The sequence below is a fragment of the Schistocerca piceifrons genome, chromosome 8 (genome assembly GCF_021461385.2).
Source record: "Schistocerca piceifrons isolate TAMUIC-IGC-003096 chromosome 8, iqSchPice1.1, whole genome shotgun sequence".
Taxonomy (NCBI): domain Eukaryota; kingdom Metazoa; phylum Arthropoda; class Insecta; order Orthoptera; family Acrididae; genus Schistocerca; species Schistocerca piceifrons.
Window position 1 is genome coordinate 274,849,369 of NC_060145.1, and position 26,274 is coordinate 274,875,642.

Genomic DNA, 26,274 nt, shown 5'->3' on the forward strand with positions numbered 1-26,274 from the left:
AGAATGGAGAGCGTGCCGAAATATTCCGCGCATTTGCGATAAACACTGTGTCCGGAAGGTTCAGAAATGGTAATGGCTCTGAGCACTATGGGACTTAGCATCTGAGGTCGCCAGTCCCCTAGAAATTAGAACTACTTAAACCTAACTAACCTAAGGGCATCACACACATCCATGCCCCAGGCAGGATTCGAACCTGCGACCAGGACGACGGTTCAATCCCGTCTCCAGCCATCCTGATTTAGGTTTTCCGTGATTTCCCTAAATCGCTTCAGGCAAATGCCGGGATGGTTCCTTTGAAAGGGCACGGCCGATTTCCTTCCCCATCCTTCCCTCACCCGAGCTTGCGCTCCGTCTCTAATGACCTCGTTGTCGACGGGACGTTAAACACTAATATCCTCCTCCTCGAACCTGCGGCCGTAGCAGTCGCGCGGTAACGGACTGAAGCGCCTAGAAGAGCTCGGCCACCGCGGCCGGCTGTCCGGAAGGTGCAGTGGTCAATGCAACTGCTAATTAGCACGAGATCTCGGGTTATAGTCCCCGTCCGGCACACGTTTTCACTCGTCGTCGCTGATTCCGCACGAAGTTCCGGTGCAGCCGATGTCATTAGCTCCTCCCCTTTCCTTTCTTCCCCCCCCCCCCTTTACATAATACGTAAAAACCCTATACAGAGTGAAGAAACATTCGCGCACTCTTACATCGCAGCTCGATTCCTCACAAACTAGCAATACATAAATATCTCTCACAAAATTTTGTTCTGCGCATATTTCCGGCAGTAAATGGACATTAAAGATTGGCAATCTGGCATGGCTGTAATCACATGTGCGGTACCTACACCTGTCAGGCGTTGGGAGTAGTGCTGTGCAGTTGGTGCAGTGCACAGTGTTGAATCCTGCCTAGTCGTCAAATGTGGGGTGTCTAGGAAACCTGCTTTCTCGGATCGCTAGACAATAATTCAAACAAATCGTATTATTGAGTTTTATTTCGAAAAGCACATGACAATACTTAACTTTGAGAATTACACAGATGTGTCGCAAGCAAAGCGTGACTCCGAACAAGCTTCTTCAGTACAACCATTGTAATGCGAGTGAAGACATACAGCTGACGCTTCTATCCTAGCCGGTAGTCTTGAAGGTGCTGTAGATCTGGCCGTGGCCAATCGGGCGCCGCGCTTATGTTCATATAGAGGCCGCTGCTGCCGTGTTGTCGTCCTGGAGAGCGGTCGGTCAGGGTGCGATAGGCTGACGTCTTCTTCATAGGCCTCTACGCTCTCGTTCCCTACTGGCGTGACGGCGCTGACCTTACGCCGCAACAGATAGCGTTTTGTGTTTAGCATGCAAGAGAACATGGGTTCGATTGTGGGTCGAGGTGTATTTGTTTTTGTTTGCTAAATGTTGTCCGCGTGGTATGGTATTTGGCGTCTTAATCGTCATACAATGATTACAGTGAGTCTTCTACAAAAACATTTTCCGTTACGAACACAGAAATGAAGGTACAATCATTTTCAATGGTCAGCATTTAAAGAAGCCTTTTGCACATCGTGAACGCGAGCTGTTTCGCACCACTGCATCTACTAGATTCCAAACCTGTTTTCTGTATTCCTTACCCCAATGGTTCAAATGGTTCAAATGGCTCTGAGCACTATGGGACTCAACTGCTGAGGTCATTAGTCCCCTAGAACTTAGAACTAGTTAAACCTAACTAACCTAAGGACATTGCAAACATCCATGCCCGAGGCAGGATTCGAACCTGCGACCGTAGCGGTCTTGCGGTTCCAGACTGCAGCGCCTTTAACCGCACGGCCACTTCGGCCGGCCCTTACCCCAATGGTCCCATCGATTATTGCCAACTATTATTCTGGTGACATTCAGGTCCACTATATTTTGTTAGCGCCTTATGCATTTTCTTCTTGTGTTATTCTAAAACAGTGTGGCAGATGTAATGGCATACACAAACGATGAATATGTGGATCTGTTCCTGGTAGTTGGTGCATCTGATAAACGGGCTGGTGTTGCCGCTCGTGAATGTGCGGCTAGATATCCTGGTCGATGTCATCTAGATAAAAATGTGTTTCATCGCCTGGAACTTCGCCGTCGGGAGACAGGTTCTCTCCTTCCAACATCGTGTGACAGAAGTCGTCTACGGTCTGCCGTACTCCAGCTACTAAGGAAGCCATTCTAGAGGTCATATGTCAACAACCCCAGAGAAGTAAGCGTAGCGCAACAAGGCAGCTGCCTGTCTCGCAACATACGGTCGCTGACGTGCTGCACGAGCATGGCATTCACTCCTATCATTGTTCTTTAACGCAACCCCTGCGTCCTGCAGTCTGCCGCCTGTGGATGCAATTCTGTGAGTGATTCCAACAACATCAGGAAGCCAACGAAGACTTCATAAACACTGTAACATGGCCGGATGAAGTAGCGTTCACTCTTGAGGGTGTCTTCAGTGTGCACAATGCCCACCATTGGTGTGAAGCTAACCGGCACGTCACCAGCGACTGTCGATATCAATTTCGCTTTGGCGTCAACGTCCGGGCCGGAATATTGGCAGATAGGAGTTTGAATCCCGACAGGTTGGCCGTATGAAGGTATCATGAACTCGTCTCAAACAATTTGCATGACATACTGGAAGATGTTCTGCCTCATGTTCGATAGACGTTATGGTTCCAACATGATGATGTACCTCCACACTTTGAAAATAATGTGCGACGATATTTAGACAGAACATATCCAGGGAAATAGTACTGACAGAGAGCTCCAGTAGCACGGCCTCCGCGTTCACCTGTTGTAAATGATTTGGTTTTTTTTCTATGGGGACATGTGAAGGAGCACGTGTATTCTATTCCGCCGACACATGTGGAAGAACTGATAGCGCGTGCTCATGCCGCTGTTGTATCTGTGGATGCAGCCACGTTGCGCAGAGTCCAGAGCTGTATGATCCAGCAGGTGGCGTACTGGCGGATGGCTTTGACCATCTGCTCTGAGGACAACGTGTTCGTCTGTATATGTCATGTGGTCATTAATATGTAAATTATTATGGTTGCTAATGTGTTACATCTGAACGAACGTATTGTGTGTAGTGTAAATAAGTAGTAGATGTTGAGTTACAGTCATCTTTAGCAGCTCGAAAATTATATTGTTTCTGATGTTATTCTGTCCTATGACAGGTCATATGTTACAACTGTCTATTTCTGAGTTGTCTGACTACGGCTATGTTCATCGTAACAAAATGCCATACTACGTAAACAACGGATATGTGAGGAATCGCTCTGCGAAGTCCGAGTGCTCGAATTTTTCTCCAGGGAGAGGTGGACTTCCAAAACCACGCATCAGTGATCCAAATGCCCATAACAGGAAGACATTTTGCCGAAGCCATAAAACCTGGGCTATAAGCAATAGAAGAACGTCACTTTGGCAGATGCCTCTTGCTGGACACAGTTTCCAACTCCTGACCGAGTTTACGTCTCAAGAGTGAAATATGGCGGAGTTTTGTGTTGATCTGGGCAACATTATCGCAGTGTTCCGTACACATGATCGTTACTCTACAAAGTCTCATTACCACCTCGGATTATATGACCGTTTTGGCTGATAAACGCCGTCCCACGGTACAGTGTTTTTCCTCTAATGGTGGTGCTGACTTCCAAGACAACAGGGCCCTTGCTCACACTGTTTGCATCTGTCCAGGACTATCTTTGCGAGCAGGAGAATGAATTGTCTCATCTACCCTGGGCACCATAGTCACCAGATCTCAGTAGTATAGGACCTTTGTGTTCTGCTTTGGCGAGAGGGGTGCATGATCGCTGTCCACCTCCATCATCATTACCTGAACTTCTTATTATTTTGCAGGATGGATGGTTCAAATGGTTCAAATGGCTCTGAGCACTATGGGACTCAACTGCTGTGGTCATCAGTCCCCTAGAACTTAGAACTACTTAAACCTAACTAACCTAAGGACATCACACACATCCATGCCCGAGGCAGGATTCGAACCTGCGACCGTAGCGGTCGTGCGGTTCCAGACTGTAGCGCCTTTAACCGCTCGGCCACTCCGACCGGCCAGGATGGATGAAAAACATGCAGGACTGGAAGTGTTTTGAATGCCAACGGTTTTCCTACACCATATTAGCCATGCCAATGTGTTGCGTTTTTCATGTTTCCTTATTTCTTCCACTACCTGAGTGTCTAGGAAATTTGGAAATTTGTGGTAAGGTCTTCTGGGACCAAACTACTTAGGTCATCACCCCCTAAGCCTACACACTACTTAATCTAACTTAAACTAACTTACGCTAAGGACAACACGCACACACACACCCACGCCAGAGGGAGGACTCGAACCTCCGACGGAGGGAACCGCGCGCCTGTGTGCCTATGCACGGCACATAATTCATGAGGCATAACACGACATAACAAACATTGAGATGCGTATGGAACTAATTTACACTACTCGCCATTAAAATTGCCATTAAAATTGCCAAGAAGAAATGCATATGATAAACGGGTATTCATTGGACAAATATACTATACTAGAACTGACATGTGATTTTCACGCAATTTGGGTGCATAGCTCCTGAGAAAGCAGTAGCCATAACAACACGTCTGGCCGTAATAACGGCCTCGATACGCCTGGGCATTGAGTCAAACAGAGCTTGGATGGCGTGTACAGGTACAGCTGCCCATGCAGCTTCAACACGATACCACAGTTCATCAAGAGTAGTGACTGGCGTATTGTGACGAGCCAGTTGCTCGGCCGCCATTAACCAGACGTTTTCAGTTGGTGAGAGATCTGGAGAATGTGCTAGCCAGGACAGCAGTCGAACATTTTCTGTATCCAGAAAGGACCGTACAGGACCTGTAACATGCGGCCGTGCATTATCCTGCTGAAATGTAGAGTTCGGTGGGATCGAATGAAGGGTAGAGCCAAGGGTCGTAACACATCTGAAATGTAACGTCCACTGTTCAAAGTGCCGTCAATGCGAACAAGAGGTGACCGAGACGTGTAACCAATGGCACTCCATTCCATCACGCCGGGTGATACGCCAGAATGGCGATGACGAATACACGCTTCCATTGTGCGTTCACCGCGATGTCACCTAACACGGATGCGACCGTCATGATGCTGTAAAGAGAACCTGGATTCATCCGAAAAAATGAAGTTTTGCCATTCGTGCACCCAGGTTCGTCGTTGAGTACAGCTTCGCAGGCACTCCTGTCTGTGATGCAGCTTCAAGGGTAACCGCAGCCATGGTCTCCGAGCTGATAGTCCATGTTGCTGCAAACGTCATCGAACTGTTCGTGCAGATGGTTGTTGTCTTTTAAACATCCCCATCTGTTAACTCAGGGATCGAGACGTGGCTGCACGATCCGTTACAACCATGCGGATAAGATGCCTGTCATCTCGACTGCTAGGGATACGAGGCCGTTGGGATCCAGCACGGCGTTCCGTATTACCCTCCTAAACCCACCGATTCCGTATTCTGCTAACAGTCATTGGATCTCGACCAACACGAGCAGCAGTGTCGTGATACGATAAACCGCAATCGCGATAGGCTACAGTCCGACCTTTATCAAAGTCGGAAACGAGATGGTTCGCATTCTCCTCGTTACACGAGGCATCACAACAACGTTTCACCAGGCAACGCCGGTCAACTGCTGTTTATTTACGAGAAATCGTTTCGAAACTTTCCTCATGTCAGTACGTTGTAGGTGTCGCCACCGGCGTCAACCTTGTGTGAATGTTCTGAAAAGCTAATCATTTGCATATCACAGCATCTTCTTCCTGTCAGTTAAATTTCGCGTCTGTAGCATGTCACCTTCGTGGTGTAGCAATTTTAATGGCGAGTAGTGTAACACATCTGTAATCAGACTTTTATATAACCGTCGTTTTGATATTTGTCGAGTAACACATTGTTCTCACATTGAATGCATAAAAATTTCAACTTTTCTATTTCCAGGAACGTTGGAAATGTTTTTCTATCTTTTGTAGTTTGGCAGCAATAAATGTTTGAAATCTTTTCTTTGTTTTTGAATAGCCCTGTAGAATTATAAGTAAACGAGACATATTCATGTTATCACTTACACTGCTTCCTAATTTAATAATAAGCGATATGGATAGATGAAAATATGAGCCCTACAGATTTTTCCCTATACCTTTAAGAAAATTGGCAATCACTTTATACAGAATCCAAAAGAGATGACGCTGATTAAGGGAAGAGCTAAAACATACTCATCAAAGCCTTCAGAAACTCTGATCGCCCATTGCCAAACCTGGAACACAAAAACAAGATACCGTCTACACCAGCTTCTGAAGTGGAATCACTCTCACATGCATGGGAATCGTAAATGTTGATTCTATAGAGATGTACAGGAAAGGAGGCATGGTCAAAGATGAGTCGAATGATTGTCGTAGATCAGTACAAATGCGTCCTCGTAAACCATGGCATTGTCGTAATTTGATGTTGTAATGCTGCATAATATCCACTTTTCGTTAGTTGGCACACATTACCCATCTCTTTCCATTGCCGTTTTCCGTGACTCTTGACTTCACGTAAGTGGTCTGTATACGGTAATCTCCAGTCGAGAGTAGTTCCTGTAAATACAGCCTACATCGTGTAGGGGTCAGGCGAGTATTCCGAAGTGCCGCAACAAGATGTGGCATGGACTCGACTGTCTGAAGTAGTGCTGGAGGGAAGTGACATTATGAATCCTGCAGTACTGTCCATAAATCCGTAAGAGTGCGAGGGGGTGCAGATCTCTTCTGAACAGCACGTTGCAAGGCATCCCAGATATGCTCAGTAATGTTCGTGTCTGAGGAGTTTGGTCGCCAGCAGAAGTGTTTAAACGCAGAAGAGTGTTGCTGGAGCCACTCCGCAGCAATCCTAGAGATATTACGTGTCGCATTGTCCTGTTGGAATTGCCGAAGTCCGTCGGAATGCACAATGGATATAAACGGATGCAACTGATCAGACAGGATGATTACGTACGCGTCACCTGTCGGAGTCGAATCGACACGTATCACGGGTCCCATATCACTCCTAACTTCACACGCCCCACACCATTACAGAGCCTCCACCAGCTTGAACAGTCCCCTGTTGACATGGTCCATGGGCTTATGAGGTTGTCTCCATACCCGTATACGTCCATCCGCTAGATACAGTTTGAAACGAGACTCGTTCGTCCAGGGAACATGTTTCCAGTCATCAATAGTCCAATGTCGGTGTTGACGGGCCCAGGCGAGGGGCAAAGTTTTGTGTCATGCAGTCATTAAGTGTACACGAGTGGGCCTTCGGCTGCGAAAGCCCATATCGATGATGTTTCTTTGAATAGTTCGCACTCTGACACTTATTGATGGCCCAGCATTGAAATCTGCAGCAATTCGCGGTAGGGTTGCACTTCTGTCACGTTGAACGATTCTCTTCAGTCGTCGTTGGTCCCGTTTCTGCAGGATGTTTCTCCGACCGCAGCAATGTCGGAGATTTGATGTTTTACCTGATTCCTGATATTCACAGTACACCCGTGAAATGGTCGTAAGGTAAAATCCCCACTTCATCGCTACCTCGGAGATGCTGTGTCCCACCTCTCGTGCGCCGACTATAGCACCACGTTCAAACTCAAATCGCTCGGAGCACTATGGGACTCAACTTCTGAGGTCATCAGTCCCCTAGAACTTAGAACTACATAAACCTACCTAACCTAAGGACATCACACACATCCATGCCCGAGGCAGGATTCGAACCTGCGACCGTAGCGGTCGCGAGGTTCCAGACTGTAGCGCCCAGAACCGCTCGGCCACCCCGGCCGGCCGTTCAAACTCACTTAAATCTTGATAACCTACCATTGTACCAGCAGTAGCCGATGTAAGAGCTGCGCCATACACTTGTGTTATATAGTCGTTGCCGACGGCAGTGCCAATTCTGCCTGTTTACACATTTCTATATTCCAATATGCATGCCTATACCAGTTTCCTTGGCGATTAAGTGTATTCCAATACCACATCCAAAACGTAACGGTTGGTGGTTTTAGCCGGGTCTAGTGAAGCAAGGGATACAACCCGTCGACTTTGACTAATGACGTCATACATTACTCATAGATAGTAATGTCTTCAATTCGAGCCATAGATAATAAAACAGCTCTGTGTTCAGGATAAGCGCTATAATTGAACATTAAAATAATTGAATGTGATTTTAAAAGAGATCTCTACATATTGCTGAAAATATTCTTTGTGTGCATTTATTAAATTAATTGGTTGTTTCTAATTTATTCGGCACTTAATAAGATTCTTAATGATATTGAGGCAATCTGGACTATTAGTTTCTTATTTTAGAACAATTTTAGTATCTCATTTTCGTTTTTAGGTATGGATTTATCTGTTCCGATTAACCTTCATGACCTTCATGGCTATGGGCGAAGACATATTGGCCACGATTTGTTTTTTGCAAATGTGTGGTCTCATTGCTGAGGATGTTCGATGTCGTGAGTGCGGCGAAGATATGCGCCTCACAAGTGTATATCGTCGCCGTATGTGATTTTTGTTGCTGTCTTTCTAGGCGAGCTTCTGTGCTTTTAGGAAGTTCTCGTCTGGTAAGTTCACTTTTCCATTTTCTTCTTTTACTGCATTTGACTATTTTGACGTATTTCGTTGTCGTATTATACCAATACGTATGTTTTCGTGTAGTCCAGTACGTAATAGAAATTTCGCAGCTGTCGTTCTTCTTTCGTTTCCCAGTATTAGTATCAGTGCGATTTTTTCGGATCTGTACTATCAATATTCACGGCGAAAAGGCCGACACAACTGACATTTGTATCCCGTCCTTCAGTTGACCTTTACACTGACACTACGTATTCGGAAAGAACGACATATGTAACATTGATGAGATTTACCAACATATGTCAAGTGGAGACCAGGGTACAAATGTTGTGTATAGCTATACAACTCAAGTACAGAATGGGATACTATTAGCATCGAAAGCGTAGTTCAACTGAGGTACAGGTTGCAAATGCAACGTACGTCCATTTCCACGTTTGCGTTAGCAGTGTACAAATGTATAGAGATCAACGGAAGTATGGGATACAAATATTGTGTACGTAGCTCGTTCTGCCATCGGTAGTACTAATATCTACGTAAGAACAGACTGTTAGTGACAGCGGAGGCGAAATAAACAACATATGCAAAATTTGTATCCCGTGCTTCATTTAGAGTTTAGTGATGCAGGGGATACATAGTTCATTTGAACAACAGGACACTAATGCTAGTGAAAACGAAGAAATCGACGTACGCCAGATTTGTATCCGGTACTGCACTTAAGCAATACAGTTCGAATGAGGTTCGAGATACAACTTAAATATATGTGACGTGATGTATTCTATGCTACCAATACTTTCCATCCATTTTTTCCCTTTCATTTTCCAGAGAAATAATACGACACAAACACGCGATATCCTTAACGTGAAAATACTACTGGCCTTTATATATGTCAACTATATTTTTCATTTCTCATATTCTTTTGTTTCTGAATATTCTTGTCAGCTCTTTCATCTGTGTAATAAACGCTCTCTGGCCATTTCTGACGTCACTGGACAAAGCCGACGGGTTGTACCCCCTGCTTCACTAGACCCTTTTAGTCTATCTTCGGTGCTAAATACTTTTAAGAACACCCTGGAAGTCGGAAACGATTAATGTACTGGGTGATCAAAAGTTGGCCTCCCGGGTCCCCAGACTTCAGTCCGTGCGATTATTGGCTTTGGGGTTACCTGAAGTCGCAAGTGTATCATGATCGACCGATATCTCCAGGGGAGCTGAAAGACAACATCCGATGCCAATGCCTCACCATAACTCCGGACATGCTTTACAGTGCTGTTCACAACATTATTCCTCGACTACAGCTATTGTTGAGGAATGATGGTGGACACATTGAGCGTTTGCTGTAAAGAACATCATCTTTGCTCTGTCTTACTTTGTTATGCTAATTATTGCTATTCTGATCAGATAAAGCGCCATCTGTCGGACATTTTTTGAACGTTTGTATTTTTTTGGTTCTAATAAAACCCCATGTCATTCGAAGCATGTGTGTCAATTTGTACCTCTCTATCTACATTATTCCGTGATTTATTCAGTTTTCAAACTTATACTGACTTTTGATCACCCGGTATATCGTATATACATTCTTTACATCAAATAGTTTTTTTTATTTGCGCTTCTGATACGAGAAAAGAATGAAGACGGGTACTGGTAGTTCATATATACAGACATTTATTTATAGGTCTAATTTGACAAGGATAGGTTCAATTATTATGTTCTATCTGCTGGAAGGTCCTGAATCACGTCACAAAACTGTTTTGATATTACATAAACTCGTATTTTATTCGCGAGGCAACAGTGCAGATCAATATGGATTTCACTGAATGCATCTCGGATTTCCCTTCTTACATTTACAGAAAAAAGCATGTCAAATTTACTGAAGCTCAAATAAAGGAGCCATTTTCAATGCGAGATGCTGTTAACAGCTTCCACAATGAAACTCTGTCTCAAAATTTGACAGAAAGTCGAAAGAGATTCTGGTGGCGTGTAAAGTACAGCAGCGGCAAGACACAATCAATACCTTCATTTCGCGATACCAATGGTAATATTACAGACTATAGCGTCACTAAAACGCAGTTGTTCTACTGAGATTTCCGAAATTCTTTTACCAAAGTAGAGCAAGCAAACATTCCAGAATTCTAATCGAGAACAGCATGAGTTACTTAGAGCTAGATTTTCGTTTTAGCGTAGCAGCTTCAATCACTCAATAAAGGCAAGCCTTTTGGTCCAGGTAGTTGAAGATACAAAATTGCTTCCAGAATTGCCACAATCTCATTGTAAAAACCGAAGCACTTTCAGGTAGTGTGTAGGCTTTACTGACTTGTATCTGAGGGCATAGATCACCCTGCATGGCGCCTGGCTGTGATAACAATGTGCCTCGAACGGCTTGCGGCCGTTGCCTAGCAACTGTCAGGCAGCGTGCAGGACGGCTTTTGCTGAGAGCTGCGGTGAGGGGCGCCGCTGAGAGATTGCCAGCGGCGGCGGCAGAGTTGCTGCGCGTGGCGCCTGCACTGCGCACGTCTTCCGCGTGGCGAGGGCAGCAGCGTCGAGCCGAAGGACGCCCGGAAAGCGGCGATGGCCCGAGGCCGCCTCTCCTCGCCTCGCCTCGACAGTCCCCCGGCTGCAGCTGCCACCGCCGCACCTGCACAGAGCCACCGCGACGCGGTAAGTCAACCAACTCGCTCTCCAGACAATTATTATACACTGCTACATCTGCTTAGCGTGCTGTCCAGTGTCGGATTTTCGGTAATTTCCAAGAATGATTGCCTATCGAAGTTGGAGGGCTCCAAACGATACATATCGAACGTGCGATGTTGTTGTTGTGGTCTTCAGTCCTGAGATTGGTTTGATGCAGCTCTCCATACTACTCTATCCTGTACAAGCTTCTTCATCTCCCAGTACTTACTGCAACCGACATCCCTCTGAATCTGCTTAGTGTATTCATCTCTTGGTCTCCCTCTACGATTTTTACCCTCCACACTGCCCTCCAATACTAAACTGGTGATCCCTTGATGCCTCAGAATATGTCCTACCAACCGATCCCTTCTTCTGGTCAAGTTGTGCCACAAACTCCTCTTCTCCCCTATTCTATTCAATACCTCCTCATTAGTTACGTGATCTACCCACCTAATCTTCAGCATTCTTCTGTAGCACCACATTTCGAAAGCTTCTATTCTCTTCTTGTCCGAACTATTTATCGTCCATGTTTCACTTCCATACATGGCTACACTCCATACAAATACTTTCAGAAACTACTTCCTTTCACTTAAATCTATACTCGATGTTAACAAATTTCTCTTCTTCCGAAACGCTTTCCTTGCCATTGCCAGTCTACCTTTTATATCCCCTCCACTTCGACCACCATCAGGTACTTTGCTCCCCAAATAGCAACACTCCTTTACTACTTTAAGTGTCTCATTTCCTAATCTAATTCCCTCAGCATCACCCGACTTAATTCGACTACATTCCATTATCCTCGTTTTGCTCTTGTTGATGTTCATCTTATATCCTCCTTTCAAGACACTGTCCATTCCGTTCAACTGATGTTCCAAGTCCTTTGCTGTCTCTGACATACTTACAATGTCATCGGCAAACCTCAAAGTTTTTATTTTTTCTCCATGGATTTTAATACCTACTCCGAATTTTTCTTTTGTTTCCTTCACTGCTTGCTCAATATACAGGTTGAATAACTTCGGGGAAAGGCTACAACCCTGTCTCACTCCCTTCCCAGCCACTGCTTCCCTTTCATGTCCCTCGACACTTATAACTGCCATCTGGTTTCTGTACAAATTGTAAATACCGTTTCGCTCCCTGTATTTTACTCCTACCTCCTTCATAATTTGGAAGAGAGTATTCCAATCAACATTGTCAAAAGCTTTCTCTAAGTCTACAAATGCTAGAAACGTAGGTTTGCCTTTCCTTAATCTAGCTTCTACGATAAGTCGTAGGGTCAGTATTGCCTCATGTGTTTCAATATCTCTACGGAATCCAAACTGACCTTCCCTGAGGTCGGCTTCTACTAGTTTTTCCATTCGCCTGTAAAGAATTCTTGTTAGTATTTTGCAGCCGTGACTTATTAAACTGATAGTTCGGTAATTTTCACATCTGTGTACACCTGCTTTCTTTGGGATTGGAATTATTATATTCTTCTTGAAGTCTGAGGTAATTTCGCCTGTCTCATACATCTTGCTCATCAGATGGTAGAGTTTTGTCAGAGCTGGCTCTCCCTAACGTGCGATAGTAAATCGATTATGGAAGTCTCGTGGCTCGCGTTACGAGTATGTTTCAAGTCGTCGTCGGTGTATCGTCTTGTGACAGTCCGCGTGATGTATAAGCTGCAGGGGCAATTCCTTTTTTCCCGTACCCAGGGTAAACTTTGCCAATATCGCGCAGGAATATCGCCAGAGTGTCGCATGCGTCGACTTTCCCCTGCAAACGCAAGTTGCGAAAGTATAGGTACTGGAAGAAATACAGTTCGTCCCTCTGTCCTGGACGCCCTTTTCTTTTTATGGTAGACTTGGCAGACTTCCACAGCCGTTCTATATTCTTGGTATGGACATTGGCGTCATCTGAAGAGACAAACTCCACGGAGTGGTTCACGAATTCGTCATCGAAACCTTCAGCTTTGAGAGTCTGGTACGACTGAAACCCGTCTGTGATGGTTCAAATGGCTCTGAGCACTATGGGACTAAACTGTTGTGGTCATCAGTCCCCTAGATCTTAGAACTACTTAAACCTACGAACCTAAGGACATCACACACATCCATGCCCGAGGCAGGATTCGAACCTGCGACCGTACTGGTCGCGCTGTTCCAGACTGTAGCGCCTAGAACCGCTCGGCTACTGCGGCCGACCGTCTGTGACGACTTTTGTTCCAGGGAGTATGAAATGTTTTATGGGACCCACTAAAGTCATCTTGTCTCGGGACAATACCCTCACAACGAAACACTTACGTGACTCCCTTTCTATCCCACCAAAAACCCAAATATGATCTACTTCAATTTTAGAAGGTCGTCCTCTCTGATTCTTTCGTCTAGCAATATGAGTTTCGTCTACTTCTACTATTTTATTCGGTCCACCAATTGGCACACTGTCATTTTTCACTATCTCGTAGCACACTTCTCGGCAAAACCCGAAGTAGTCACACACGGTATTTGCCAATAACTCAGTTTCGGATGCTGTGGCTTGCAACGTGTAATCTCGAATCCAGCACGATACCAGAATTACGCTCGTCTGCATCGATAATTTGGAGGACTCGAACCACGTATTTTTCCTGATGCTGGTTCGCTTTCCGCGAAGTCCACAATGAAATTGCAACGGAATCTCAGTGTCCACACTCCTTTTACAGAGTTTCACAGACTTCGCAGCACCACAGTCAAGACAGTCCCTCCTTTCCTCGTCCGGCAGAAGTCCATATTTCCGGAAAATTTCAAACATTTGTCTATGCTGGATATGCATGGAATTAGAGTTTTCCTTGTGAGGCAATCCGCAGAAGAAACTTGAGAAGCAGCACACATTACACTCGCTATCAAGAGAAACCGTGTAGAATTCCCAATGGAATCACAAACAATTACGGCGAGAATGTAATGTACACGAACTGAAGGAACAACGCAAAACTGATAAAAATGCCGATCACAAATAATTTATCATAACGCACGCCACGAGACTTCCATAATCGATATACTATCTCACGTTCGATATGTATCGTTTGGAGCCCTCCAATTTCGATAGGCAATCATTCTTGGAAATTACCGGATTTTCTGACAGGAGCGAGGTGTCAAGATGAGTTACTGGCAAATGAAAGCGTCGCATCTACGCCTACATTCCGTAAACAACCTTTCCATGTGTGGCGGAGGGCATTTCGAGTGCTACTGTTACTTCGCCCCTTTCCTTTTCCAGAGGCGAACGGTTCGCCGGAAAACGATAGTTGGTAAAACGTAAACGTGAATCCTTAGAGAGAGGACGACATGGTTCTCATGACATCCTGTTGGGCGAAATTAAGGAAATTGTATTCGAAAGGAGACTGTGCGATCATTTTGCTGCCACTAGTGCACATCTCGCGTATGGATCACAAAAAAAAGATAAGAGGTTAGAGCACGTACTGACGCGTATAGAAAGTAATTCTGCCTCGATCAATAGGCAAGTGGAATAGGTGACAACATCTATAATATTGCTGAGATTCTCCCTTCACTATGCACTGTACAACGTCTTATGGAAAGTAGATGTAGATGTTAACGTTGGTAAGCGTGAGTACGAGCTCCACTGTAATTTTACATTCACGCTCTTTTCGCGAACTGTAGATAGTCAGTTGCTATATTAATGTTGTGCTGCCTAGTGATAAGCCGACTTGTTGTTTCCAATATATGCACCAAATGGAAACAACAGTTTGTCTGAACATCATTACTACAAGGCGGGTTTTGGAAAATGGGGACCAACTGCAGGGAACGATTCCTGAGAGGAAATAGAGTAAAAAAGTTCGTACGGAAACGCGTTCCAAAGGAAGTACACACCCACTTGAAGGTGGAGTTAAGAAATCTTTCACAGTGACCCCTGTGTCTGGAGTAGGCAGGTAGCCCCCCAGAATGGGGTACGAGACAAACGGGTGGTTGATTATCCACGACAACTGACACTATCCGTATCACTCAAAACGCGTGCAGGGCTTATTACCTACGGCTTTGTCTCCGCGGGGACGCTTTTGTCACCGATTCATCGCAAACCACCACTGTGCTGGGATTTCTGTCATCTATCCTATTCACAGTTAAGGCTACCTTTACGTGGGGATTATTATCAGCCTTCACAGCACCCACATCTGGGCTACGGAGAATCCCCATGGCATGGTGCCAGTGAACCATCAGCACTGTACAGCCTCAGTGTGTCAGCAGGATCACCCGCGAGCGCCTCGTGACATCAGGCACCTTTCACAACGCCTGCAGGAGAGACATATCTGCACGTCTCGCGGGTCACCTTACCACCCCTGCTGGATCAAGTGTCTGTGGTGGTAAGAAGGGTAACGTGGCAAGTACATCATGGGGCTATAGCTCGCTGCCTTCCTGAAAATGGAGCTAAAACACTAGTACGGACTGAATATTCCCACTTACCTCTTGCGTTTTCATGTGTGCTTTCAAACACTGTGAAACATTTTTTACCTCTACCTTCAAGTGGATATATCTGACTTGGGACGCATTTCCATATATATGTCCATATGACCTTTTTTGCTTCTCATCCTCTCAGGGCATCATTTACTTCAATTTGCCCTCATTTTTAAAAAAAATGGTCCTCCTAGTACACGTGTCTCACGAAAAGAACTCGGGTGTAAAATAAGAGAGATTAGATTTCATACAGAGGTTTACCAACATCTACATCTACATATGTATTCCCGAACTCATTGTTCAGCCCGTGGCGACGAATGTATCACACCAGTGTTATCGATTTTGTCTCTTCCTCCAGACATGTTTCAGATCCTTGCTTCGTACCTTAAGTATTTCCAAGCTAGATATATAAACAATGTAACAGACGAATCTAAAGATTAATACACGTCCCAAATCGGGATGAAGTACCGGTGTTGTGTTATAGTAATGTAGACGTATAATAAGCCAATGGTAGAATCGGGTAAGGCAACGTAATGATTGGACTGAAATGTTATGATCCGTTCTTCAGTCTACTTGTAAATCCTTGATGTTAACTGTCGTGCCTCATAATAAACATTATATTTCGCGTCTTGATTATTGTTAACTATCGTACGTATTACGTAATACCTTTCACTTCGGGTTTGCTTGAAATGTGTCTGCTACCATCGGAATTCATTATCTAAGTCCGGGTAAGAACGCCGCGTGATTTGGATACTAGACTATATTCGTATTCGACACGCAACATCTCACTTGTGCACTGGGTGATATAGTATCACTTGCTTAGTTAAGCAGTTATCATTCACTCTTTTCCAATGTTTTTTTTTTATCTACATCTACAAACATATTACGCAAGCCACAGTATGGTGCATAGCGGAGGGTATCATTTACCACTACTACAAATTTCATTTCCTTTTTCTGTCGCAAGTAGAGCGACGAAAATACGACTGTTTATAAGTTTTCGTACGAGCCCTAATTTATGTTTGTGGTCATTACACAAATTGTACGTTGGAGGCAGTAAAATTGTTCCGCAGTCAACCTCAAATGTTAGTTCTCTAAATTACCGAAATAGTGACCCCTGGAAAAAAGAGTCGCCTGCCCTCCGTGGATTTCCACTTCAGTTCACGAATCGTCTACGTAATACTTGCGTTCTGATCGAATCTACCGGTAACAAACATAGGAGCACGCCTTTGAACAGTATCGATATCTTCCTATAATCCTATACTCCGACCTGGTAAGGATCCCAAACACTAGAGAAGTACTCAAAAATGGGTCGCGCCAGCGTTCTATAGCCCGTCTCCTTTATAGATGAGCTATACTTTCATAAAATTCTCCCAATAAAAAGAAGTCGACCATTCGCCTTCCGTACTACCAACCTGACGTGCTCAATTAATTTCATGTCGCTTTGCAACGTTACGCCTAGATATTTAATCGCTGTGACTGTGTCAAACATTACGCTAGTAGTGCTGCTTTCGAAGTTGCAGGTTTATTTTTCCTACTCATCTGCATTAACTTACATCTTTCTATATGTAGAGTAAGCCACCATTCATCACACCAATTAGAAATTCTGTCTAAGTCGTCCTGTATCTTCCTACAGCCATTCAATTTCTGTCCACATTGTAACATTTTATCACACAGGAAGTGAATGTTTCCGTCTTCTCACTGTTTATTCTTTTCTACGTTTAACAGATTGTAAGTTATCACTTCCTGCAAGATCTTCATTTCAGCTATCTGCGTACGAATGTTTTTGAGAAGTGACTCGGTTTTGACACCCATGCGTGTGTATATGCTTTGTCATAGCGTTACAGAATTTCAGCACTGTGTCGTTCCTGGTCTTATTTCCATCGTTCGGTACGCTATAAGATAGCACAATACAAGCTCTACGATTCATTTTTCATGTCGAAGTTCGGTGCTAATTCATGTGGTTACACAGTTGGTTAAAGCTTAGCGCCGTTCATTCTGATTCATATTCACTGTAAATCACTTCAGACGAGTGCCGAGATACTCCCTGGAAAAAACGCTTCGCTCTTTTTCTCCCCCAGCTCCCAACCACTCACCCTTGCCAGTTCTAACGTCTTCTATATCTACGGAACGTTAACCCACAATTTTTCTTCCATTTTACACAGAGTACCATATAAAAACACTCATTCTGTCTGGAATCAGTTATGTGTTCCTCTGTCCTGCCTGCCAGTCCGTATTGGTCGTCAGTTTGTTGGTAATAAAGGAAGGAAGATTCGAGGCTCAAAAGTAAACCCTAAAAGACGTCTTTAAGGCCGATGCAATTGCTCTTTCGTGGAAGAACGGGAGGAGGAAGTAGCCTTGTCGTGTTTCGGGAACAGTGTAGGTACTTGTATTAAATTATTTAGGTGAAGCGAAAAAATCCTAAATCAGAACAGCCAAATTGGATTTGATCTCCGCTACTATTGAATACCAAGCCACTGACTTAGCCATTCCGCCACCCTGGTTGGTCGCTTGGCGGCAACAAGGTTCTTACAGTCCGTCCTGTTCAATTATCCTGAATGTTCACGTAACCCTTTCTCACGGACTGGACTCTTCGTACTTCTTCCATTACACCGTCTTGATGAGATGTGACAGTATAGCAATGCTGAATAGAAGGAGGAGAACAACCAAGCTAGTAGTCTCGTTACTGACAAACTTAATCTCTCTCTCTTTCTCTCTCTCTCTCTCTCTCTCTCTCTCTGTGTGTGTATGCGCGTGTGTGTTTGTGTGTGTGTGTGTGTGTGTGTGTGTGTGTGTGTGTTTGTGTATGTGTGTCAAATAGATGATAGGCTACATTTCTTTCTAATTTGTGCAGTACCCGAATTCGGATGTTTTGAAACTTTCAAGTCCGTACAGACACTCTTACGCAACTGCGTTGTAATGCCTCACTTTTGTCTGTTCTGTCCAAGGATTTCTTGTTACACAAGATTACTATCTATCAACTAAAAAGATGTTACTAGTTCACTAAAGATTTACTAACACTCAGTTTATGATAAGTTAATTTGAATAGCTTCTCCTGCGTATTTAAATTTCTTTGCTGTGGTCTCATATGGCAGTCAACCCTCAAATGTATGAGAACGTTTTCGATAGGCATTCCGTATTTGTAACCTAGTTTCTGCTTGTCTTTCAATTTTCTTGAGGAACTATCTTATTATCCTTTGTTGTCTTTTCAAGCGATTTTCATAGCACAAGAAAGACTTCGCGTACCTGGGAACCTCTGAAATTGTATATTTTTCGGGTTTCTTCCTTTCTGATAATGTTGTTGACACATTTAATGACTATCAATAATCTTCTTGAATAACTGACAGTGGTAAATTTCTGCTTCGGCCAGAAGTTGCTTGTTAGCGTCAGTTAATAGCTAATTTACACCGCTAGCTTAATGAGTCGCCAACTACGGTAGGATTCATATTCTGTGATATTTTGTGACGCCGTTTGTGCTGCAAAACTCTAGTTCTTATAAAAAAAAGTACCATTACACAGACGTCTGTTTTTCTGTAGATGCACTGACTGCGACACATCGCTCCTATTGCATTTTATGCCTTTAGCCGTTTCGCTGCCTGTTTTCTCCCGCGCCTTCTAGATATTTTTACGCTGTTCATTTACATAACCCGGACTTTGTTACTCTAGGCATACATGGAGCCCAAGTCATATTTTGTCTCTTCGGACGTATGAGGCGTGCATATACGCACGAATTTACTATGGCTCAAATGGCTCTGAGCACTTTGGGACTTAACATCTGTGGTCATCAGTCCCCTAGAACTTAGAACTACTTAAACCTAACTAACCTAAGGACATCACACATCCATGCCCGAGGCAGGATTCGAACTTGCGACCGTAGCAGTTGCGCGGTTCCGGACTGAGCGCCTAGAACCGCTAGACCACCGCGGCCGGCGCACGAATTTACTGTTTTATTATTTCGCTTCCTGGATAGTGAAGTCGTTGACGTTGGTGCCGAAGTGCTGACCCGGTTCTGAATATGTCGGTGAAAGAAATATTCATCACTGTTTTTTCGCTGGCAAACGGAGTAAAATGACGGTAAATTGCTCATCAACAAAAAAATGGCTCTGAGCACTATGGGACTCAACTGCTGTGGTCATAAGTCCCCTAGAACTTAGAACTACTTAAACCTAACTAACCTAAGGACATCACACACATCCATGCCTGAGGCAGGATTCGAACCTGCGACCGTAGCGGTCGTGCGATTCCAGACTGTAGCGCCTTTAACCGCTCGGCCACTCCGGCCGGCGCTCATCAACAGATGTTATTCCCAAGTACAGGGTTGAAACGCTAGTTTCTCCACTACACCTTAACGTGTATGCAGATGTTGATGCTGAAAAGTCAGTCGGATTGCGAAGCTGTCTTGGAGATCCTGATCGTGCTGTTATAGAGGAGCAGAGTCTTTGACATTCTGAGTTCTCTCACTTCTGCTTTAATTACACAAAACACGACATTAAATTTTACATGTGCGCTCAATTCTCACTCATTTCAAACAGCAACGCTCTATGTACATGTATCGTTCTTATTTGGTACTGAATCAAAATTCTTTGACAGCCGTGACGCAGCATGTTGTGTAAGATTGAGTCATCTGCAAACACTAAAACAATATCTGATGATATACATTAATTACTGAGCGGGTAGCATTACACTGACGGAAAGAAATCGCAACACCAAAAGATAATTAATGTAGATTAATTAAACTTGGAGAATACATTTGTGATCAGGTTAATGTGAGCCCTTGATGAGACATTGCGAATGTGACTCCCTGGTACATTAAAAGCTGCTGTAACCGCCAGAATCTTGAATCCAAGCGTGCAAATATGCTTTCACTGTGTTGTGCAGGTGCATAACGTCAGTTTGTGGGATGGAGTTCCACTACTACAGCACTTGGTCGGTCAATACAGGGACGGATAATGCTAGTTCTCGATGACGCTGGAGTTGTCGTCCGATGACGTACCATATGTGCTCGATTGTAGACAGGTCTGGTGATCGAGGAGGCCAAGGTAACACGTCTACACTCTGTAGATCATGTTGGATTACAACAGCGGTATGTGGACGAGCGTTATCCTGTTAGAAACATGCCATGGAATACTGTTCATGAATGGCACCACAATAGGTCGAATTTCAGATTGTCGAATAAATTTGCAGTCACGGTGTGGGGGATAACCGCGAGACTGCTCCTGCTGTCATACAAAATAGCACCCAAGACCATAGTCATAGTGTGTCTACCACGAAGACAGATTAGTTGCAGGCCCTTACTGGCCTGCTTCTAGCCGCCACACGGTGATCACTGGCACCGATGCAGAACAATCTTTTATCAGAAAACTCAACAGACCTCCACCCTGCCCTCCAATGAAAACTCACTTGATCACTGAAGTCGCAAATGGCGGTGGTTTGGTGTCATCGGAATGCACGCTACAGGGAGTCTGGCTCGGAGCTGTCATTGAAGTAACCGATTTGTAACAGTTTGTTGTGTCACTGTGGTGCCAACTGCTGGTCATATTGCTGTTGCAGATCCAAAACGATGGGCTAGAGCCATACGCCGAACACTTTCCTCTCCCCTCTCGGTAGTCCATGTATCCGTCCGCGGTTGAAATGGTTCAAATGGCTCTGAACACTACGGGACTTAACTTCTGAGGTCATCAGTCTCCTGGAACTTAGAACTACTTAAACCTAACTAACCTAAGGACATCACACACATCCATGCCCGAGGCAGGATTCGAATCTGCGACCGTAGGGGTCGCGCGGCTCCAGAATGTAGCGCCTAGAATCACGCGGGCACAACGGCCGGCTCTGTGTAACAATAGCTCTCAAGACTGTTAACTAGGGGACTTCCGAAGAGACACCGTGCTTCTCACGACAACTTACTTACTAAGACTTATCCCGTAGATATGGTGCAGATAAAGTCTTACTACCCTCTCCATTTTCATGTTGCCTGTCGTTCTGAAGATGATGATGTTTGGTTTTTGGGGCGCTCAACTAAACGGTCATCAGCGCCTGTACGAAGTCCCAATGTTTTCAAGTCCATTTTCTTTTCACAATCCAATCTAGTTACTCTCACAAATGACGATGATGATGAAATGATGAGGACAACACAAACACCCAGTCCCTACTCAGAGAAAATCCCCAACCCAACCGAGAATCGAATACGGGACCCCGTGATCCAGAGGCAGCAACGCTAGCGCCAAGACCAACGCCACCTGCGAATCCCTGTCGTTCTTTAGAACAGAATGCAAAGTGCACTCCAGGTACTAACTAATATGAAAATGGACACTGTACTAGGATTAGGCTTATGTATAAATACAGTTTATCCTTTTGACGACAGTAACTCACGACGAATTCTTGTAATTGTATTTTTATTATTGACGCCACAATAGTGTTGATACCGTATAGAGTGACAGGACAACTTTTAAGTAAACTGATGGCGCTCAGGCAGATTGAAAATAGCTGCAAATAAAGATTTGCTTATTGGTAGTTCGTTGTGTAACATGATAATGATTCTCTTTAAATATGTAAGAACTGTGGGACACCTCTTGCACAAAATACAATTATAATTCTTTTCACTGTTTGAGAATCGTCCCGGTTAAGAATTATTTGTCTCCAGTTTTGGTAGATGCTACATTTGTCACTGATGACATAAATATGTTTAGGTGTCAGCGGATGTAATCGTTCCTACTTATGTTGCACATCCTTTAGCAATACTTTCAAATCTGACTTCATTGCGCATAATTGGTAAAGAACCAGTAAACCTCTTCGTATGTCGTATGGAAGTTATTGCACTAACAAAAAATGGCTCTGAGCACTATGGGACTTAACATCTGAGGTCATCAGTCCCCTAGAACTTAGAACTACTTAAACCTAACTAACCTAAGGACATCACACACACCCATGCCCGAGGCAGGATTCGAACCTGCGACCGTTGCGGTCGCGCGGTTCCAGACTGAAGCGCCTAGAACCGCTCGGCCACACGGACCGGCTATTGCACTAACATCGTACAAATCATTCCAGTAGCTGTACTAACGAAGGAAAGAGCTTCGTGTAGGTGCAGTGAAGGTGTTTGCATTAGAATAGTGACACAGGAAGTCGCCTGTTTGCAGCCTTCAGTACGCAGCCGTGACGTGAAGTGACGCAGCAGGTACTGCAAATTGTTTAAGGCAGGGAAGTCTACCGTTTGTTAATGCTGCTCATTCACCTCTGCGGAAAACGTTTGCAATACATCCTCCTGCAGTCTTATAATTAGAAAACAGTTTATCATTTCACGACCCCTGTGAACACTACTTAGTAACATATCAAAAGAAAGGCCACAGCGGACAGAGAACAGAAGTATAGTCATGGACGGAACAGGATAGACTACACAACCTGTGAGTTCCGCTCGTTTTTTACAAGACGAAGTTGTTGACCGCTCCTGATGCAAATCTGTCACAAACGAAAGGTGAGGAGTGCGGCTATCGTTTCACGCGGCCTTGGAATCTCATTTCCTCTCCGACGGGAATACGTTTGTAGGCACGGCAGCCTGACGTTCGCCTGTCTAATGAAGCACAAAGTGACCGACAAGCCGAAGCAAGCAAGGAGAATACAAATCAACATTTATGTCTCCATTCCTCAACATACCTTCTGGTACGTGGCGGAGAGTGCTTTGTGCACCACTGTTACTTCCCTCTCACATTTCCCGTTCCCAATCGCGAATGGCGCGCCGGAAAAAAAGAGTGTTGGTAACCCTCTTTGTGAGCTCGCGAGATATACGTAGGGGAAACCAATATTTTGGTTGACTTTCCCAGGAAGGTACGCTCTCGTAATTGTAACAGTAAACCACACTGCGATGTACAATGGCTCTCATACAACGTCTGCCAATGGAGTTTGGCGAACATCTGCGCGACGCTTGCAGTGTTAATAAAAGAACATGTGACGAAACGTGCAGCTCTTCTCTGGATCCCCTCTGCTTCATCTATCAGTCCTGTCTGGTACCTCATTTCATGCAGACTCTTTCAGTGCATACGATTTTCATACGATTTGCTTTGTGTGGTCGTTCCGCTTTAAATCGGTCCGTGCTAATAGTTGGGAGGGGGGGGGGGGGGGGTTGATTTGGGCGGAGGAGACCAAACTGCGAGGTCATCGGTCACATCGAATTAGGGAATTATGGGGAAGAAAGTTGGCCGTGTCCTTTCAAAGGAACCATCCCGGCATTTCCCTGAAACGATTTAGGGAAATCACGGAAATCCTAAATGAGGATGGCCGGGCGCGGGATTGAACCGTCGTCCTCCCGAATGCGAGTCCAGTGGGCTAACCACTGCGCCACCTCGCTCGGCACGTGCGCATAGTCCCAGACTTTCAAGTATGTGACTGCCTCCAGTGATTGTTTGTCACTCGTGTACCCACAATAACGGGTCTTGCCGGTTAGTTACTTGCAATACGTTATTTTCGTTAATTCGAATATCAGCTGCAAATCCCTGCACCAAGCGTTGATCTTCAGCAGATCTTCCTGCAATCCCCTACAACTTACTGACGTTGCGACTTCTTTGGATACGATTGCATCATTTTCGGGCAGCCTCATATGACTTCATCGTTATCAAACTGGTCATTTACATATATTGTGACAAGTAACTGTACTATAACACTTCGGTGTGGTACGCATGAAGTTACTTTTACGTCTGAAGATTTTCTCCGTTAAAAATGGCGTGACGTTTTCGAATCACTTCACGGAGATGTATGTGTGTAATTGCACCTCTGCTGCAGTTAGACAGACAACAGGCGTACGGGTATTAGGTGTCAGTAGGTCAGCTCGGACAACAGCTTTCTAAATAGCCACGGAGGCATCACCCGCCCTTAATAATTCACGATTCAGTCTTCCGGAACATGCGCATACAAGAACAGCTCCGACACTTTTCTCTACCTTTTCATGCGCCGTTTTCCACGAGAGCCTGTGGTTACGACTGGTGTGTAACTTTTCTGTTCTTTTTACAAATAGTGATTAACTACTGAAGCCATTACTCTCGCTTTGTTCAAAATGGCTCTGAGCACTATGGGACTTAACATCTGAGGTCATCAGTCCCCTAGAACTTAGAACTACTTAAACCTAACTAACCTAAGGACATCGCACACATCCATGCTCGAGGCAGGATTCAAACCTGCGACCGTATCGGTCGCGCGGTTCCAGACTGAAGGGCCTAGAACCGCTTGGCCATCCCGGCCGGCTGTCGCTTTGTGCTTCGGAAAATATTGTTCTACAAATGTTGATGAAAAGGCAAGGTAGCTTGGCTTCAGTGTCAAGGAGAACGACACAAAGGAAAGCCTCACCTAGCTGTACCGGATTACACGGAAAAATAAACAAAGGTTTTTCAAATGCCTTTTGAGTGGAGTAGAGGCTAACTGTCTCCTCGATAATGTGATTTCAGATGTTGATACGCGTTGTCAAAGGCTTTAATTTCTCTCATGACGTGTCTTTTGTGTTTTGTCAACACGAAAGAGTGGAAAATGTGATCAAGCAATAAGCGCTGCAAGGGTCTTTGGAATGAAAGTATGCTTTAATGCACAAATGGATTAGAAACGCCCCTCTGGTGGGACGCAGCATCATGTCCTGCAATTCGCCGTTACTTGCATTCCTCAAGAGACTGGCAGCCTTAGGGAGACATCAGTCACAGCCAGAAGTTAAAAAGGGAGGATACAATTTCTGAATTTCTTTCTTCCACAGGTAAATACATAAGATAATTTCGTCTATTGCAAAAATTACGCTTGCTGTGACTTGACTAAATGCTCCCGCAATCTTTTTTATGTTTTTAATGATGATGTGATGTTGTGATGCAATTACGTAATTAATACCTTGTACAACGTTAATGTTTTGTAGTATGACTTGAAAATGGCCGCTTGAAGGCTGTGGAACCCAGAAGAAAGAAATTAGGAGAGAAACGTGTTGAGGTGATGCAGCAGCCGGCAGTCGGGATTTGTCGCACAGCAGAATAACGTCTGGCGACAGAATGCCTTCTCATCAATGTCCCACAATACGCATTTATTGCGTCCGGGTAATGCAGTTGTGCTGCTCCGTCAAATAAGGAATCACAGTGCACCATAACGCCAATCAAGCGACGCTCTTTGTTTCAAAGGAAATAGGAAAGAAAATAGCGCTCCGTTTTTCGACATCTGTTTCCATCACCAGAGTTGGTATGTTGAAAAATAGGCAACATGTGTGTATACTCTAGTATTTGTACATAAACAGTATTGGTATTTGTACTTTACCGGATGTCGAAAAGGAAATATCTCTCGTAGCTATTAGTAAACAGCATCACAAATCTGACTGTCGGTACCCATACATATCCCATTTCCCAATGGAACCATCACATAAAGAGGTGCATTGCGCACCGGGACAGCCTTAAAACTGTCGATGTGCATGTTGAGAGCTGTAAGCTGATCAATGTGGCCCAGTAATTAACAGATTAAGACCACTTTCAGGGCCGCGCGGGTTTAGCCGAGCGGTCTCGGGCGCTGCAATCATGGACTGTGCGGTTGATCCCGGCGGAGGTCCGAGTCCTCTCTCGGGCATGGGTGTGTGTGTTTGTCCTTCGGATAATTTAGGTTAAGTAGTGTGTAA

General features: G+C 44.6%; 1 protein-coding gene across 2 annotated transcripts in view; it reads left to right on the plus strand.

The window, feature by feature from the left end:
- The first annotated feature begins 11,132 nt into the window (after positions 1 to 11,132).
- The window catches only part of LOC124711467 (alpha-tocopherol transfer protein-like), a 146,655-nt gene continuing 131,513 nt past the window's right edge, over positions 11,133 to 26,274 (plus strand). For both annotated transcript variants that reach the window (XM_047241563.1, XM_047241562.1), the window contains exon 1: positions 11,133 to 11,235. The gene's annotated coding sequence lies outside the window, so the exon portion shown is untranslated. The remainder of the gene's footprint in view (positions 11,236 to 26,274) is intronic.